Consider the following 20,854-nt stretch of genomic DNA (forward strand, 5'->3'; position numbering starts at 1 on the left):
CGTGATACATTTATTTATCTCATATGTTTTTCCTGTACTAGTAGACTCAAATGCGGTTATCTCCTTGGCTTTATTTTTCACAGTCCTACAAGCCTTAGATATTTTGCAATAAAAGAATCCTGTCTGGTCTAAGGTATCACTTTTTTCTTCGGTGGATCAGGAATATTAGGAGCTAAACTATTTCTTGCCAAAATATATAAATTGTGTTTTTTTTTTTGGGCATAACACTATTAAGGGTTTTGTCTCTCATCAAGATTGGCCAATGTTTGCAACTACATTTAAATGACTTGTAATCACGACTAACGTTGCTGCCTTGTTCCTCTGCTATCTGCGTAAGCCACTTCTGACAGGTTTTCCTGACGGCAAGAGGTAAAAAGATGACAGGGGAGGTAGTTTCAGCAAACAGCCTATGATTGACAGCCTGAGCTCTGTTCCAGTGTGCTGTATGAAAAGGGGGGTTGCTTCCTGAAAGCAAGGACAAGCTGTTTCATTTCTGACTAAGTGGCTGTAGAGAAGACTGCAGATAAACAGGCACAACTTATTTAGGAGGATTTGTTATATCTATGTGTATCACCGGAGGATAGTAACTTCTCTGGGTATGAAGTCATTTTCTCTAGATGTACATAGGGGCCTATTAATCAATGTTTCAATGTTTTACTCAAAGATTTACACAATTTTTTCTCAATAGTCAAACATTTTTCTAATGCAGTTTAACTGAAAAAAGAATCTTGGGTGAAAACACTGACAAATTGGCCCCAAAGGGAACTTACTCCTATGTGGTTTATTCTATCAGAGGACCTGATTGTGTATAGACACCTTTACCTTTCATCATAAAATGTCATTGTGTTACTCCAAAAATGCAGTGATTCATTGAATACTACCTAGAGCTTTTTGAACAGCAAGAATAATACGGCTTTAGACAACTAATGCCTTTGAAACGTGCTTAATTTCTGGTTGTATGGGAAGATTCAAAATGTAAAATAGATTATTTATTAGAGCAGTCACCTAGAGCAATAAAACAGTCTATTATGCACTTTGTGAAGTAAAAATCTGATAAATATGAACACAAATATTTTATAGGCTACAAAAAAATAAATTATCTACAAGCTGGCAGCTCACCAATATAATCACCAGTATAATATGTCTACGCGGCATCCTGCAGTCGTGTCTTCAATAGACAACCAGTTCTGACTCAGCTTTTCTTCATCTCAGTGACAGTGTCGGTTTTTACCATTTTTAAGAGTGCTTTTGATGCTTTTTCATAAAAGGACTGCAGTGCCTATACTATGAGATTTAAGTTGTGGTATTCAGGCTGATTCAATAAAGCAAGTAAAACGTGCCAAGTGCTATAGGCGACAGCAACCATAGTTCCTCTTACTTTTCTGATTTCAGTAAACTGTTTTCTTATTAGTTTATATTGGCTATAACATTTTTCACATTATGATTACTTACTATGTTAAAGGATAACTCCACTTTTGTGGGAAAAATATAGCAAATAAAAAAAACAATAAGGCAAACACAATTGCTACATAAGCCATATTGTAATTCAAGGTTATTAGAAATTGCCCTACCTTTTCAATTTGTAGCGCTGTAATTTCTGTAAAAATCAATGCAATATGGCAACCTGGAGGCCTTCTGTACACAGGTGGTATATAGAAGTTCCCCATAAATGTAGATTCCTGCTTGTTTTACTGATATTCACAGAAGTCAATACTTAAATAAAAGTCAGATTTTAGGTAACTTCTGCAACAGCAATTAAATTTTTGGTGAGATACTCCTAAGGCCCCTTTCACACATGCGGACTGCTTGTTCGCTTTTCATCCATACGTTGACGAATGAAAAACGGACATCAGTGCATCTCAATGGAAAAACATATGTAAATGGATGATCATCCATTTACACCTGTTTACATCCGCTCCTGTCAACATCCGTTGTTTGAAACAGATCAAAACCCTATTTTTCTTCTGTTAAAAAAAACTGAGAAAAATGGGTGCAAACAGACAAATGGACAGTTTTTGCATGAAAGAATGGCTCTGGAACTCAAGTGGTTAAGTGGAAGATATAAAAATAAAAAAAAAAAACCTACAAAAACATGTGCCAAGCGAGCACTTAGTGGCTGCAGAAACTAGCACAAAAAAGTGAGCAGCGTTATTAATACAATGATACAAACACTATAATAAACAGGGAATTAAATTATCAGTTCAAAATTACATTTACATGTAGCAACAACAAATGGCCATGAACTCACATGAAACAGACTGCCGTTCTTAAAATGAGGATGCGGCGGTCAAGACGCCAGTATGTAGGCCCCACCCGACCTGTTTTGTGTGAAAACACGTTTTCCTAGAGATCCGCTAATCACATGAGGTGTACTAATAAATACTGCACTTCTTCACATCTATCTGGTGAGTGTTCAGACACTCCATACACATTACGGATATCACACTCCATTGTTTTGATTATGGACTTTTTCTTTTTTGCACATTTTGGACTGATAATTTAATTCACTAAGCACGTAGGATTGGAAATACTGCGCTACCGATAAGCAAAAGCTGCTTGCACTAATCACCAGACAAAAAAGTGACCAAAAACGTAAACAGATGTAAATCCGAATGAAAAACTGATGAACAACTTCATACATTTTCTTATTGAAAAAAAGTGACTGAACTGATGACACGAATGATCTGCATGTGTGAAAGTGTCCTTAAAGGTTCCAAAAGGGACGCAGACACTGTGGCTTTGTTCATTAGAGCAGTTTTTTCTTCTCAACAAAAGTGGATTTACACTTTAATATCCCAGGTCTCATCGAATAATATTGTTTCCTGAGGAGTAATAGTTTTACATATGATTAGTTGATGGTGTACTTTATATCTCTGTATAAGTTTTGTAATGTGGGAGGTGTTGGCATAGGAAATGGATGTATGTGTCCAAACTAATTTTTAAGCCCTCGTTTACACATAAGTGAAGGACATCCAATGCAGCATGTTAAGCCAGAGCTCAATCTGTGATTGGACCATTCAACCCGCAAGCCCCCTGAAAAACAATTGACAGCTGCAGTCCAAAAGCAGGAGATAACTTTCAGAACACCACTCCTCATCCCTTATTATTAGGCTCTGTGCACACTTTTTTTCTTTCAAATTTTGTGTTACATATTATCAGACAGGAAAATAATAGTTTACATAGTCTCATTGCAAGGACAAAACATAGAAGCTCAGTTTGACTAATATATCCTTAGAATGAGAACTATAACAATAAGTTGAAGGTATTGTTCAGTCCATCCTGAAAACACAAGGAGAGTAACTGACCATTGAAAAACATCTTGTGGAATCGTTGAATTAAACCAGAACAACAACAAGAAAAATTCCACAGGTAAATGTGAGGGGTATCAGTGCACCCTTTTAGGCCCAGTGCATTCATTTTGCAAGGATCAGAACTCCAAAACGGGTGAAAAAGTCTGCAGTGTGAAGAAACCCTAAGGACCCTTTCACACACTCGGTCCGTCGGACGGACTCCGTTTTATCTCAGCGGGGATTGATCCGCCGATCCCCCACTGAGCAGGAGGATGACAGCTGTGTCTCCGCCCTGTGTGCGGAGACACAGCTGTCAGGTCCCCATGCAACTCTATGGGGGAATCGGATGGGAACTGACCATCGGTCCGTTCTCATCCGATCCGATGGACAGATGGAAAATAGGGTTTCCATCCATCCAGATTTGACGGAACGGATGTCAGCGGACATGTCTCCGCTGACATCAGATGCCCCATAGATATGCATGGGGGGGACCATTCAGATTCGCCAAAAAAACTGACAGGCGGATCTGAACGGTCCGCCTGTGCGAAAGAGCCCTAAGAGGCATATTTATAAAGCCATGATTCTGACATTCTCTGCAGTTGAATCTTCCGGGTGCATGTGTTTTAAATGACACCAGTGAATGCTTGGTGGAAGTCTCATTCACTGCTTTATAAATATGCTCTAGATTTAATAACACACAAAGAATTGCCTGTTATGCTGATCAGTTTGTTTCAATACTTTCTAAGACAATGTCCCAAACCAAGTATGCTTGTAATGAATGCAATAAAAGAGCAACACCACTCAGACTCAATCAGCTGTGCTCTGCAATCCAGCTGGGTGCTCACCTCGGCTCACCACCGTGAACGTAATTGTAGAAATAGGTCGCACTCCGTCATGGAATGAAGTTTCTTGAATTTTTTGAGGTATCGTCATGCCAAACATCCAGACAGACAGGAACTGTTAACATTTCACACGGGTCTCCCTGCTCCGTGAACAAGCACGTAGACCTATGTGAAACGTTAACAGTTCCTGTCTGTTTGGATGCTTGGCATGACGATACCTCAATAAATTCAAGCAACTTCATTCCATGACGGAGTGAGACCTATTTCTTTTTCTACAAATGCATGTAGTGTGGTCAGAGTGATCAGAACCACTGATCTGTACAAATGTTCCAGGTCAGTTACTTAGAAAGTGCTGCAGACATTTGGCCAGTTTAACAGCAGGCAACTAGCATTTTCAGGTGGAGAAGTTAGCAATGGTAGCCCTTGTATTTCAGTAAAGGTTTTCTTTAAGCCAATTACTTAAAATAAAAGTTAATTGTATATGCAATATCTCCAGGAAGAAGGGGGAACTACATGCAGACAGTATAAACACACAGGAAAGCAATGGCACAGAGGCAAGCTTTTCCAAGCTAACCTTTCGCACACTGGTTTGGGGCTGTTATGTACTGCCCCATGAGCATTAGACCAGGGATGTCAAACTCAATTTCATTGTGGGCCACATCAGCATTATGGTTGCCCTTGAAGTCCTAGTTGTATCTGAAAGACGAGGTGTCCAGAGTACCCTCCTCCCCCCCCACTACCACCACCATCATCAGAAGTCAAGAGTTCACAAACCTCCCTTACATTATAGTGCAACCCACTTACCTGCTGCCTATAAGAAGCTGGGGTAGGAACTGGGAAGCAAAAGTTCAGGTCTGGAGGAGGGCAGGAGTTATCTGTCTGAGTCTGCTGAGCAGTAAGACCGGGGGAGGCGAAGATGAGGGGGTTTTGAGGCTGCACAGAGAGGTGCAGGATCTTTAGGAGGAGTTCTGTTCTACCTGCTGCCAATTGCTGAGACATGGGCAGAGAGGACACTCTCTGTGGCTGCACATAAAAAAGAATAATCTGGCGGAGTTCTGTCCTCTTCTCTGCTGCCAACTGCTGAGACAAGGTTGGGGCAGAGATAAAGGGGATGCCGCAGCTGCAGGAAAGGTGCGAGGGCAACATGAAATGGCCTGGAGGGGCGGATTCGGCCTGCGGGCCTTGTGTTTAACACATGTGCATTAGACCAGTGGTCCTCAACTCCGGTCCTCAGGGCCCACTAACAGGCCAGATTTTAAGTATTACCTTGGGGAGATGCAGACTAGAGTACTGCAATCACTGAGCAGCAAATGATATCACCTGGGATGTATTTCAGTTATCTTGCAAATCTGGCCTGTTAGTGGGCCCCGTAGGCCAGGGTTGAGGACCACTGCATTAGACCATAAGACTCCAGCACAAAAAGGCAATAGCAGGAGATGGTCATCCAATGTCTATGGAACCATAAATCGGAACTGTAATCAAAAGGAAAAGACAATGTTGACAAATTGTTTGTCATTCTTCTGCAAACACACCTATCATATTTGTATTGCTGTGGTAATGTTATTGCATACACCCTAATGCTATTCCTGGAAGAGGGAAGGGAAGAAGGAGAATAACAACTTCTGGTAAAGAGGTGAGGGCAGGGGTTACGTGGTAATCTAGGACCAAATAAAACATTGTTTTTAGGCTCCACTAATTCCAGTTGTAAGTTTGTTTATATTCCTCTCTCATTTTTAGATTCTGGCTTAGGAATTGGACCTAATTAGCATAGTGGTCATAAGAGTCTATTCTGGGTTTAATTTCCCCTTGATCCCCTTTAGCAGAGTTTTGGAGACCATTGGTCTCCAAGCCCTGTTCATGGTTTCTGTGCTGATGATGACCAACAAGTCTGAAACAGCTGTATGCAGATTTGGAAATAAATGGATCTAGAATATTGGAGTGGTTTTAAAGGCTCAAGGTTGTTTTTTTTTTTTTGGAATGCATGAAGGCAAAAAAAAAACCTTCTGTGTGCAGTGCCCCCCAATACTCACCTGAGCCCCCTCTCGATCCAGTGTCTCTCATTCCTCATTGGTTGAGACAGTAGTGGAAGCCATTGGCTGCTGCTACTGTCAATCACAGCTAGTGAGCCAATGAGGAAAAAGCATGGGTGGAGCCAAGCCACGGCTCGGGAGCGAGCATGCACCAGTGCCCCCAGAGCATGTGGCTTGCTGTTAGGGGCACTGGCTGAAGAGCAGCCAGGAGCGCCAGTGGGGGACCAGAAAAAAAGGAAGCACAGAGCAGGTAAGTATGACATGTTTGTTATTTTTTTTCTTTGAAATTACCTTTTAATGTAATTTTAAGGCGTATTTCTATGCATCAGCAGTTCTGGATGTGGAGTTGGCCACCGGCCATAAAGGTGACTCCACCCACTGTGCTGAAATGAGGAATAATCCTCTTATTTTTAGAATATAGGATGGAATGAGACATGTAAATATCTTCTGTTCTAGGAAGACTCTAGTGTGCTATGTATAATGATCAAAAAGACATTAGATAGGTAAGCTCCTTTGGGTGCAGGGGACTGATGCAAGTGTTATCTTAAAACAATAGGAGGGGCAAAGTGGGACTTTAAAGGTGCAAATGATGGAGAAAAATCTGGATTCTCATAAAAATCACATTTTATTTATACATAAAGGACTAGGACATAACAGACAACTTTAAAATGGTAAAAAACAAGAAAGCACTCGATTATGTCAACTCTACATGTTTCGCCATCTTCATAATAGCTTCTTCAGGAGTTTGATAGACATTTCTCGAGAATGAACATTTCTAAATTTACAAAAAAGAAGAAATAAGAATAACAAGACAAAAAATAACAAAAAAGCAAACAACGGACATATATCAATGGTCCTATATTGAATGCCCAGAAAGAATCTCTAATTTCAATAAGTATGGTATCAACAAAATGTACCTTCAAAAGACCTGGACCCTTATTTTCCGGGGATAGCAATGACGTGGATACAAGGACAAGGGTGGGTGGAAGGGAGGAGGCAGAGAGACTTGACCCCTTAACGTTGACCCATAGAGGAGATGCGAGCCAAGCCAAAAGTAGCACAAAGGAAAACTGCGGCTGCAATGTGGGGAAACTATTTACATAAATTTCATGAAAGGCGTAGATAGACAAGTAACTTCAAACTTTGGACTAGTAGTAAATTTACCCTTTGCTTCAAAACTTGAGGGGAGGATATACTTGAAAAGGCTTTATTGATGATCATATAGCAATTGACGTGGAATTCACTACCAGATCACAGGAAGATGATCCCCTTATAAAGATAAGAGATTTTTAAGGATATATAATCCATAGGTGAAATGGCTATGCTAACATATGCTGAAAAAAAAATATACTGAAAGAAATATGTGTGTATATAGGTACATAGTATTTACCCTGGTGGTCCGGTGTTGCAGAAAAGCCCAAGCTTAAAATCAGCATACGGTTATCCTGTATTAGGTTGCCTAGTTCCAAGAGACCCCTTACCGCATTCGCTCCAATAGGGAGCTGCAGGAGGAAAAAGAGAAGGAGGCAAAGATTGTCCTTAAATAATGATGAAAAGTAGTCACAATGGAAGCTTGATATTAAAAGGAATCGCCATTACCGCATGTTATAGCATAGGATCGTCCTGTTCCCCGGTGGTCTAGTGGCATACTGACCATTTGCGCCGGCATTTAAGCATCTCCTCCACTCGCTCGGCGTCTGACGTCACCGAGGGAGTGAGAGCGAGGCGCTCCAAGCCGCCCAACCGGAACCCAGTATTGATGCGCGTCATCAAGACGCGACCGCGTCACATGATCGGACCGGAAACCGGAGGAGAACAACATCCAGTCCGGTCGCCATATTGATCACTGACAGCAAAGGAAGTGTCTCCAATGTAAGGGAGACAAAAAGGACAGATGGAAACATACTGATTAGAAGGAATAAAGCCGTCTAAGCAGTGAGAGAAGGTCCCAATAGGAAGAAAAATAGATACGATTATAATATGTGCCTTTGGACATTACAATTTTCCATAAACAAACAAATTTAACATTATAATGGATCTAATGGGGACTGGCCCACATATATGAGTCCATGCATAAATGTAGATTGTTCTAGTGGAAAGAAAATATGTTAGATTAAAAAACATTTTTTTATATCCCCTATTAATAATAGAAGAATATCTTTTTGGGTAATCTATTTAGGGTTCAGGTTTAAGGGCGGTCTTGGACCAAAAGGGGGCGGTGTCACTACTGCCCAGGTCGGACCTAGGCCTGGAGAAAAAAAGTAGGGCACCGCGGGTGCCCATATGGGCAACAAGTTGGGGCAGGAAAAATTATACTCGACCCACCAATCCCTCCCCAAGATAGGAAAACTCACCACCCAGACCAAGCATCCCAAGTCATGTCCATTTGCCGGCAAAGGTCAGGAGTTATAATTAACATTAACAATAATTTTAGAAAGGATCTTCTGTTCGATTATGGCAGATGGTACACATCTAAAAAATATAATAGAAACTCAGAGAATTATACAATTAACAAACACATATGTATTATGATACATTAAACAGAAGTTGAATATATGACAACTATCATATATCCAATTATTCAGCCTATAACCTGATTAGGGGAAGGCTAAAAATAATCAGTTTGACATTTTACTAGCCAAGGAAGGGTTTGAAACGAATGGACTCGTTTATACCAGGATGTTGAGTGGCTGATAAATTGAATATCCATTTGGTTTCACGTTGTAATAAATTTTTTGTCTACACTCCCTCCTCGTTCATTGAGTGGGATGTGTTCTAAGGCACAGAAAGTCATCATTTTATCATTGAAGCCATGATAAAGACCTATGTGGTGACTGATGGGACTTTCAAATTTTTGTTTTTAACAAGTTTGACATGATCTCTAATGCGGTTAAAGAAAGGCCTTTTGGGTTTCCAATATAAAAAGCCTTACAATTGCAGTACATTATATATACACAACACCCACAGTCTGGCAGTTGGCATAGAAATTGGGTCTGTATATTTTACCATTTGGAAGAATGATTTCACTAGTGTTTGACAGATATTTGCAGAAGTTGCATCTTCTGCAGGGATAGGTACCTGTCAGGGATTTTTTAGGTTTACCAGAGGAAGTGTAATGGCTATGGACCAATTGATCCCTCAATGACCGTGATCTTTTAAATGTTATTTGGGGACGATCCCCAATGTGTTTAGATACTTTTTCATCAGCTTCCAAGAGATACCAAAACTTTTTCAGGATGGAGCGCACCTGATCATGTTGACCTGAGTAACGTGTGATCAACCGTACTCCTCCAAAATTGTTTTTCTTTTTTGTACCAAAAATTAGGTCATTCCTATCAGATTTTTTAGCCCTATGATAGGATTTTTTTAAACAGGCCTTGCTATAGCCTCTACATAGAAGCCGTCTTTGCAGGTTTTTGGCCTCTCTCTCAAAGTCTTCCAATCTGGTACAGTTTTGCCGTAATCTAAGATATTGACTAAACGGTATACTGGATACTAACGGTTGGGGATGAGAGCTGTCTGCTTTCAGAATTCTATTACCCGGAGTAGTTTTGCGGAACAAGGTGGAGCCTAAGGTACCCTCGTCACCAACATATATTTTAATGTCCAAGAAATCAAGATATTCCTGACTGTACATGAAAGTAAATTTGAGATTAAAGTCGTTAGACTTAAGAGCCTCAAAGAACTTTAATAGCCTGGTTAATGATCCTGTCCAAATCATAAAAATGTCATCAATGAATCTTCTCCAAAGGAGTACCCTCGAAAGAAAAATTTCAAGGTCGTCCCTGGAGAAGAGATCCCGCTCCCACCCCCCCAGGTGCAGGTTGGCATAAGAGGGGGCACATTTGGTCCCCATAGCCACACCCTGCACCTGGAGGTAGTGGGAGCCATTGAATACAAAAACATTATTTGTTAAAATGAATCTAAGAAGTGAAATGATGAAAGCATTGTAGTCCACCGAAGATCCACCTCTCTGATAGGAAGCCTTCCACAACCCTAACCCCGCAGTGATGCGGGATGGATTTGTAAAGGGCCTCCACATCAATCCCTACTAGCCAAGCACCCTTAGGGACCTGAATTCCATCAATGGCCTTAATGAGGTCACTGGTATCCCTAATATATGAAGGTAGGGCTAGTACATGGGGACGTAGGTAAACCTGGTAAACCTAAAAAATCCCTGACAGGTACCTATCCCTGCAGAAGATGCAACTTCTGCAAATATCTGTCAAACACTAGTGAAATCATTCTTCCAAATGGTAAAATATACAGACCCAATTTCTATGCCAACTGCCAGACTGTGGGTGTTGTATATATAATGTACTGCAATTGTAAGGCTTTTTATATTGGAAAAACCAAAAGGCCTTTCTTTAACCGCATTAGAGATCATGTCAAACTTGTTAAAAACAAAAAATTTGAAAGTCCCATCAGTCGCCACATGGGTCTTTATCATGGCTTCAATGATAAAATTATGACTTTCTTTGCCTTAGAACACATCCCACTCAATGAACGAGGAGGGAGTGTAGACAAAAATTTATTACAACGTGAAACCAAATGGATATTCAATTTATCAGCCACTCAACATCCTGGTATAAACAAGTCCATTAGTTTCAAACCCTTCAGACAAGGGGGGAAACGTTGTTGTGATGGACACTACAGGATATGAAGCAATGGTTCTAGATATTTTGAACAATAGAGATTGGTATCGCAAAATTTCAGAAACCTATTTAACGAGATTAGTCATCAGATATCGCCAACTTATTTTTGAAGCCTACTCCAGAGCATTAATAAATAAAAAAACATGGGAGTTTCTGGATGTAAAAGATCCTAAGACCCCCACTATGTATGCCCTACCTAAGGTTCATAAAAACCTTAAAAAAAAACCCTGGCAGACCCATCGTGTCCGGCAATGGATGTTTGACTGAGAGAGCCAGCCAATTGGTTGATGACTATCTACGTCCCCATGTACTAGCCCTACCTTCATATATTAGGGACACCAGTGACCTCATTAAGGCCATTGATGGAATTCAGGTCCCTAAGGGTGCTTGTCTAGTAGGGATTGATGTGGAGGCCCTTTACAAATCCATCCCGCATCACTGCGGGGTTAGGGTTGTGGAAGGCTTCCTATCAGAGAGGTGGATCTTCGGTGGACTACAATGCTTTCATCATTTCACTTCTTAGATTCATTTTAACAAATAATGTTTTTGTATTCAATGGCTCCCACTACCTCCAGGTGCAGGGTGTGGCTATGGGGACCAAATGTGCCCCCTCTTATGCCAACCTGCACCTGGGGGGGTGGGAGCGGGATCTCTTCTCCAGGGACGACCTTGAAATTTTTCTTTCGAGGGTACTCCTTTGGAGAAGATTCATTGATGACATTTTTATGATTTGGACAGGATCATTAACCAGGCTATTAAAGTTCTTTGAGGCTCTTAAGTCTAACGACTTTAATCTCAAATTTACTTTCATGTACAGTCAGGAATATCTTGATTTCTTGGACATTAAAATATATGTTGGTGACGAGGGTACCTTAGGCTCCACCTTGTTCCGCAAAACTACTGCGGGTAATAGAATTCTGAAAGCAGACAGCTCTCATCCCCAACCGTTAGTATCCAGTATACCGTTTAGTCAATATCTTAGATTACGGCGAAACTGTACCAGATTGGAAGACTTTGAGAGAGAGGCCAAAAACCTGCAAAGACGGCTTCTATGTAGAGGCTATAGCAAGGCCTGTTTAAAAAAATCCTATCATAGGGCTAAAAAATCTGATAGGAATGACCTAATTTTTGGTACAAAAAAGAAAAACAATTTTGGAGGAGTACGGTTGATCACACGTTACTCAGGTCAACATGATCAGGTGCGCTCCATCCTGAAAAAGTTTTGGTATCTCTTGGAAGCTGATGAAAAAGTATCTAAACACATTGGGGATCGTCCCCAAATAACATTTAAAAGATCACGGTCATTGAGGGATCAATTGGTCCATAGCCATTACACTTCCTCTGGTAAACCTAAAAAATCCCTGACAGGTACCTATCCCTGCAGAAGATGCAACTTCTGCAAATATCTGTCAAACACTAGTGAAATCATTCTTCCAAATGGTAAAATATACAGACCCAATTTCTATGCCAACTGCCAGACTGTGGGTGTTGTGTATATATAATGTACTGCAATTGTAAGGCTTTTTATATTGGAAACCCAAAAGGCCTTTCTTTAACCGCATTAGAGATCATGTCAAACTTGTTAAAAACAAAAAATTTGAAAGTCCCATCAGTCACCACATAGGTCTTTATCATGGCTTCAATGATAAAATTATGACTTTCTTTGCCTTAGAACACATCCCACTCAATGAACGAGGAGGGAGTGTAGACAAAAATTTATTACAACGTGAAACCAAATGGATATTCAATTTATCAGCCACTCAACATCCTTTTATAAACGAGTCCATTAGTTTCAAACCCTTCCTTGGCTAGTAAAATGTCAAACTGATTATTTTTAGCCTTACCCTAATCAGGTTATAGGCTGAATAATTGGATATATGATAGTTGTCATATATTCAACTTCTGTTTAATGTATCATAATACATATGTGTTTGTTAATTGTATAATTCTCTGAGTTTCTATTATATTTTTTAGATGTGTACCATCTGCCATAATCGAACAGAAGATCCTTTCTAAAATTATTGTTAATGTTAATTATAACTCCTGACCTTTGCCGGCAAATGGACATGACTTGGGATGCTTGGTCTGGGTGGTGAGTTTTCCTATCTTGGGGAGGGATTGGTGGGTCGAGTATAATTTTTCTTGCCCCAACTTGTTGCCCATATGGGCACCCGCGGTGCCCTACTTTTTTTCTCCAGGCCTAGGTCCGACCTGGGCAGTAGTGACACCGCCCCCTTTTGGTCCAAGACCGCCCTTAAACCTGAGCCCTAAATTAAATAGATTACCCAAAAAGATATTCTTCTATTATTAATAGGGGATATCAAAAAATGCGTTTTTTAATCTAACATATTTTCTTTCCACTAGAACAATCTACATTTATGCATGGACTCATATATGTGGGCCAGTCCCCATTAGATCCATTATAATGTTAAATTCGTTTGTTTATGGAAAATTGTAATGTCCAAAGGCACATATTATAAACGTATCTATTTTTGTTCCTATTGGGACCTTCTCTCACTGCTTAGACGGCTTTATTCCTTCTAATTAGTATGTTTCCATCTGTCCTTTTTGTCTCCCTTACATTGGAGACACTTCCTTTGCAGTCAGTGATCAATATGGCGACCGGACTGGATGTTGTTCTCCCCCGCTTCCGGTTTCCGGTCCGATCATGTGACGCGGTCGCGTCTTGATGACGCGCATCAATACTGGGTTCCGGTTGGGCGGCTTGGAGCGCCTCGCTCTCACTCCCTCGGTGACGTCAGACGCCGAGCGAGTGGAGGAGATGCTTAAATGCCGGCGCAAATGGTCAGTATGCCACTAGACCACTGGGGAACAGGACGATCCTATGCTATAACATGCGGTAATGGCGATTCCTTTTAATATCAAGCTTCCATTGTGACTACTTTTCATCATTATTTAAGGACAATCTTTGCCTCCTTCTCTTTTTCCTCCTGCAGCTCCCTATTGAAGCGAATGCGGTAAGGGGTCTCTTGGAACTAGGCAACCTAATACAGGATAACCGTATGCTGCTTTTAAGCTTGGGCTTTTCTGCAACACCGGACCACCAGGGTAAATACTATGTACCTATATACACACATATTTCTTTCAGTATATATTTTTTTACAGCATATGTTAGCATAGCCATTTCACCTATGGATTATATACAGTGGGTACGGAAAGTATTCAGACCCCCTTAAATTTTTCACACTTTGTTATATTGCAGCCATTTGCTAAAATCATTTAAGTTCATTCTTCTTCCCCGTGAATGTACACATAGCACCCCATACTGACAGAAAAACACAGAATTGTTGACATTGTTGCAGATTTATTAAAAAAGAAAAACTGAAATATCACATGGTCCTAAGTATTCAGACCCTTTGCTCAGTATTTAGTAGAAGCCCCCTTTTGATCTAATACAGCCAGGAGTCTTTTTGGGAAAGATGCAACAAGTCTTTCACACCTGGATTTGGGGATCCTCTGCCATTCCTCCTTGCAGATCCTCTCCAGTTCTGTCAGGTTGGATGGTAAACGTTGGTGGACAGCCATTTTTAGGTCTCTCCAGAGATGCTCAATTGGGTTTAAGTCAGGGCTCTGGCTGGGCCATTCAAGAACAGTCACGGAGTTGTTGTGAAGCCACTCCTTCGTTATTTTAGCTGTGTGCTTAGGGTCATTGTCTTGTTGGAAGGTAAACCTTCGGCCCAGTCTGAGGTCCAGAGCACACTGGAGAAGGTTTTTGTCCAGGATATCCCTGTACTTGGCCGCATTCATCTTTCCCTCGATTGCAACCAGTCGTCCTGTCCCTGCAGCTGAAAAACACCCCCACAGCATGATGCTGCCACCACCATGCTTCACTGTTGGGACTGTATTGGACAGATGATGAGCAGTGCCTGGTTTTCTCCACACATACCGCTTAGAATTAAGGCCAAAAAGTTCTATTTTGGTCTCATCAGACCAGAGAATCTTATTTCTCACCATCTTGGAGTCCTTCAGGTGTTTTTTAGCAAACTCCATGCAGGCTTTCATGTGTCTTACACTGAGGAGAGGCTTCCGTCGGGCCACTCTGCCATAAAGCCCCGACTGGTGGAGAGCTGCAGTGATGGTTGACTTTCTACAACTTTCTCCCATCTCCTGACTGCATCTCTGGAGCTCAGCCACAGTGATCTTTGGGTTCTTCTTTACCTCTCTCACCAAGGCTCTTCTCCCCCGATAGCTCAGTTTGGCCGGACGGCCAGCTCTAGGAAGGGTTCTGGTCGTCCCAAACGTCTTCCATTTGAGGATTATGGAGGCCACTGTGCTCTTAGGAACCTTAAGTGCAGCAGAAATCTTTTTGTAACCTTGGCCAGATTTGTGCCTTGCCACAATTCTGTCTCTGAGCTCTTCAGGCAGTTCCTTTGACCTCATGATTCTCATTTGCTCTGACATGCATTGTGATCTGGAAGGTCTTATATAGACAGGTGTGTGGCTTTCCTTATCAAGTCCAATCAGTATAATCAAACACAGCTGGACTCAAATGAAGGTGTAGAACCATCTCAAGGATGATCAGAAGAAATGGAAAGCACCTGAGTTAAATATATGAGTGTCACAGCAAAGGGTCTGAATACTTAGGACCATGTGATATTTCAGTTTTTCTTTTTTAATAAATCTGCAACAATGTCAACAATTCTGTGTTTTTCTGTCAGTATGGGGTGCTATGTGTACATTCATGAGGAAGAAGAATGAACCTAAAGGATTTTAGCAAATGGCTGCAATATAACAAAGAGTGAAACATTTAAGGGGGTCTGAATACTTTCCGTACCCACTGTATCCTTAAGATCCTCTTACCTTTATAAGGGGATCATCTTCCTGTGATCTGGTAGTGAATTCCACGTCAATTCCTATATGATCATCAATAAAGGCTTTTCAAGTATATCCTCCCCTCAAGTTTTGAAGCAAAGGGTAAATTTACTACTAGTCCAAAGTTTGAAGTTACTTGTCTATCTATGCCTTTCATGAAATTTATGTAAATAGTTTCCCCACATTGCAGCCGCAGTTTTCCTTTGTGCTACTTTTGGCTTGGCTCGCATCTCCTCTATGGGTCAACGTTAAGGGGTCAGGTCTCTCTGCCTCCTCCCTTCCACCCACCCTTGTCCTTGTATCCACGTCATTGCTATCCCCAGCAAATAAGGGTCCAGGTCTTTTCAAGGTACATTTTGTTGATACCATACTTATTGAAATTAGAGATTCTTTCTGGGCATTCAATATAGGACCATTGATATATGTCCGTTGTTTGCTTTTTTGTTATTTTTTGTCTTGTTATTCTTATTTCTTCTTTTTTGTAAATTTAGAAATGTTCATTCTCGAGAAATGTCTATCAAACTCCTGAAGAAGCTATTATGAAGATGGCGAAACATGTAGAGTTGACATAATCGAGTGCTTTCTTGTTTTTTACCATTTTAAAATTGTCTGTTATGTCCTAGTCCTTTATGTATAAAAAAAATGTGATTTTTTTGAGAATCCAGATTTTTCTCCATCATTTGCACCTTTAAAGTCCCACTTTGCCCCTCCTATTGTATTGTCCTTCATCAAGAGATGTGGTGCTCTTAATTTTTCTCATCTCTGGCAATATTCAAAAGAAATGTTATCTTAAAACACTGCATACTATGTCAGCACTGAAAAAGGGATGCAGCTAAACTGAAAATACATATATGCATACAGCACATTGATCAAGGGTCTTCTCCAGGAATTTTAGGCCAGGCCAGGGTGGTTTGTTGCCATAATTGTGGCCCATTGGGCTCATTGTCCCGAATCAGCAATGATGAAAATAATTACTATGTGTATACAGTCATAACTTTATACAGCAGCCCATGATGTTAAATCAAAATTCTATTCATCCTAAAGTTAGTAAATAGGCTTGGGATGCCACTTCACTGAACTGTTTTATTGTACTATTTATATCTTTGTGAACTGCAACTGTAGTTTCTATTTTTGAGACCTGTATGTAAGGTTGACATTAATAAAGCTTTCTTTTGACAAAAAAAATGAATTTTTGTACTTACCGTAAAATCCTTTTCTCTGAAGTTCATTGACAGATGCAGCTCCATATCTTCTTAGATCATTGGGTTATGCTCCTCCAATCAGGAATAGGTAGTAGGCAGGAAAAAGCTTTACCACGCCTATGGGGGCTGTCCTGCAGGCATAAACACACACTCTGCTACAGCAACCAGTTTCGTTGCAAGCAGTGCTTAGAAGACAAAAAAACCCCATTCACTTAGAAGCAGAGGGGAGGGTGCTGCGTCTGTCGAACCTCAGAGAAAAGGATTTTACGGTAAGTACAAAAATCCAGTTTTCTCTATCGTTCCGACAGATGTAACTCCATATCTTCTTAGACCATTGGGATGTCCCAAAGCAGTATTTTTGAGGAGTGGGAAGACAACGCAAAGAAGAACGTGACTCCCCAAAGGCTAAACGTAGCCAACCAGGTTATATGGAGCTCAACCAGGAACTGGAGCTCACCTAGCACAAACATACACCCTCAAAGAGAACAGAAAAGATTCTCTTTAAACAGCAGCCTGCCAAACCAGGCATCTGAAGTTGCAAACACATCAACTTTGCATACGTTCACAAAATTCTACAAAGACGACCAAGTCGCTGCTTTGCAAGCTTGCATCACTGACGCCTGATGGCGAAAAGCCCAAGATGCACTCAGCGCTCTAGTAGAATGCGCCATCACTGGGAAAGCAGGAACCTGAACCTTCAGTGAGTAAGCCTGAACAACCATGTGTGTGCCTGATCCACCTGGAAATGGACGCCGCAGGCGCAGCCAATCCCTTACGAGGTTCCTCTGTAAGGACAAAAAGAGCATCTGACTTTCTGAAAGACTCAGTAACGGCCAGGTAAACTCTGATCCCTCATACCACATCCAAAGAATGCAGGCCAATTTCCTTAGGATGCTTGGGCTGGGGACAGAGTGAAGGCAGCATTATGTCTTCATTCAAATGAAAATCAGAAACCACTTTAGGGAGAAAAAAAAGATTGATTTGGTCGGAGTACCACTGTAACTCTGTGGACCACCTGATAAGGTGAACGGCAGGACAGTGCCGCCATTTCAGACACTCTGTGGGCAGAAGTGATAGCCACCAGAAAGGCAACCTTCTGAGACAATAAAAGCAGTATCTCTCGAATGTTCTCAAAAGGAGGCTTTTGAAGAACAGACAATACCAGATTCAGATCCCACGGAGGTAGAGGGGATCGCCTCGGAGGAGCCATATGGCACACTCCCTGAATGAAGGTACGAATCAAGGCATGTGTAGCTAACGGGCCTTGAAAATAGATTGCTAAGGCCGACACTTGGCCTTTGATAGTGCCAAAGCCAACCGCTGTTCAACCCCCTTTTGCAGAAAGGCCAGAACCCTAGCAACCGAAAACAAGCAAGGGTGCACCTTCGGCGATTCGCACCATGAACAACTGCGAACCCGACACTGTAGATAGCCAATTTTAAAGTTTCCCGCACTAAAACTATAAGTGCTTCCACCAATGCACGTTCCTGAGCAGCGGCAGATGAGGACAGGTCCTCTTCACCATCAGAATGCGATGACACCGACCCCTCAGGGTGGGGCTGCGTCTGTGGTGGCCCAGTCTGCCTCAGAGCTTGAGGAAACTATCGAGGGGGGTGAAGGCAGGGGGCGTGTGTGGCTAGCAATGCTTTTACATACAAAATCTACCTGAGACACAAGGCTTTCCAAGACTGCTGTAATCGCAGACATGGGCTGCGACCCAGAAGGCTCCACAGCCACTCCTAGGGGGTCTGTAAGTGAAATAGTACCCTGGAACTCCATATTACAGTGATATAAAAAACTAAATAAATGCATTGTCACTTTAAAAGTCGCTAAATCACGATCCCACCGCTAAATTAGCGGTACACCCAATGCCAATGCAATACAAGCTGATAGATTGGGCAAGTAAAACTTACAGGGGACCCCAGAAAACGTTACCAGACCGCTCAGGAGACTGCCAGCACGATCTTGTTTAAGTGAAAGTAAAATGTTCCTTCACAGGAAATGACAAGCCAGCCTTTCAGAGATAGATTTTTTAAGTTACATACCGTTCGCCTGTCCAGCATTGTAGACTACAAGAAAATGGCCGCCCCATGTATTCTTATAGGGAACTAACAAAAAATGGCTGCCCATGCAATTCATTTGGAAAAGAAAAAGCATGAAACTATAGCAAAATGGCGGCCCCCCGGCACGCCATGCGGTCTCCCGGACCCCCCCCCCCCCAAGAGGACCCAGACAAGAGGCATCAGAGGGGCCCTAGGAAGAGACCCCACCAGGACAAGGACACCCCCCAAGAGAAAAAAAACACCGCAACCGCACTTTTTTGCCCCCCTCCCACGAAGGTATGACCTACTATGGGTATGGGAAAGGTGTAGGAGGTAGGCCTAACATCCCATAAGCCAGGGGAACCGAGGGAGCCCCGAAGGTCTGACTATTCCAGGGAGGGGGCCCACGTCCACCCCGAGACCGACCAGGAGGATTGGGGGGGGGACAGTATTACGGCACCATGCCACGGTACCAGGTGGGCGCCACTCTACACAGACCACCTCCCATACGGGGTAGGGGTGCTGCCAGCCAGGGGATATGCTGAGACTCGGGGAGATCCAGGTCAAACGGGTCCCAACGAAACTTCTCCACTCGCATGAAACCTGCTCATACTCGTTGGCCAGGCTGGGAGACCAGAAGGATCTCAAATATCCAGTCCAAAACCACAGCTGGCTGTTGCTTGTAGTTCTCCAGGAACTGTAATGAAAATTAAAAAGAAAAAAAAAAAAAAAAAATCACACTAACAATTTTCCCTATTAATAGCTAAGACCGAAGTCCCAGCAGGGAACTAGGTCCTATTCCTAAACTAGGCAGAAACAAACTGGATGCTGTAGCAGAGTGTATGGGGTTAAGCCTGCAGGGGCAGCCCACATAGGCGTGGTAAAGCTTTTTCCTGCCTAGTGCCTATTCCTGATTGGAGGAGCATAACCCAATGGTCTATGAAGATATAGAGCTGGGTCTGCCGATGAACGATAGAGAAAAAAGTTATTAAATAAACAGTAAATAATAGATTAACCACTTATGGACTGCCCATGGTGTATTTACATCGCTAATTTGACGTTAAATAATGGGGTAATGGCAGCACATAGCTGCCATTACCCGGGGGGCGGGCAGTCCGCTTTGACATTAAAGCGGTCCCAGTGGGGATTCACCGTGGGATCACTTTTATGGATGATGGGAGAGGTACACCCCCCCCTCCTGGTAGTTTTCCCGGCTACCGCCTGTAGCTGAGAAAATTATCCGGCCATTTCCCCTCCTAGGCCGGTCCTTTCCCCTCCTAGGCAGGACGTCGAGTGAGGGCAAGCTGGCCCTCACTTGACTCTAAGGCCTTGGAGGACTGGAGCGACATCATACGTCGCTTCCTCCCAACGGCCTTTAAGGGCCCATTTTTTTTTTTTTTTTTTGCTTTTTAGTGTAGATGTCAAATCTGAGGTCTTTTTGACCCCAGAGCTCACATTAAAGAGGACCTGTCATGCTTATTTCTATTATAAGGGATGTTTACATTCCTTGTAATTGGAATAAAAGTGATCAACATTTTTTTTTAAAGGATAGTGTAAAAATAAAAGGTTAAATGAATAGGAAAAGAAAATAAATTTAAAGTGCGCACCGTCCCTCTGACCTCGCGAACAGAAACAAATGCATATGCAAGTCGCGCCCACATATACGTAAAGGGTGTTCAAACCACACATGTGAGGTATTGCTGTGATCATTGGAGTGAGAGCAATAATTCTAGCCCAGGGGTCTTCAAACTATGGCCCTCCAGTTGTTCAGGAACTACAACTCCCATCATGCCTAGTCATGTCTGTGAATGTCAGAGTTTTACAATGCCTCATGGGACGTTTAGTTCCGCAACAGCTGGAGGGCCATAGTTTGAGGATCCCTGTTCTAGCCCTAGACCGCCTCTGTAACTCTAAACTGGTAACCTGTAGAAATTTTTAAAATGTCACCTATGGAGATTTT

Source organism: Pelophylax lessonae, assembly GCF_965119305.1.
Source record: "Pelophylax lessonae genome assembly, chromosome: 4".
In the NCBI taxonomy this organism is placed as follows: domain Eukaryota; kingdom Metazoa; phylum Chordata; class Amphibia; order Anura; family Ranidae; genus Pelophylax; species Pelophylax lessonae.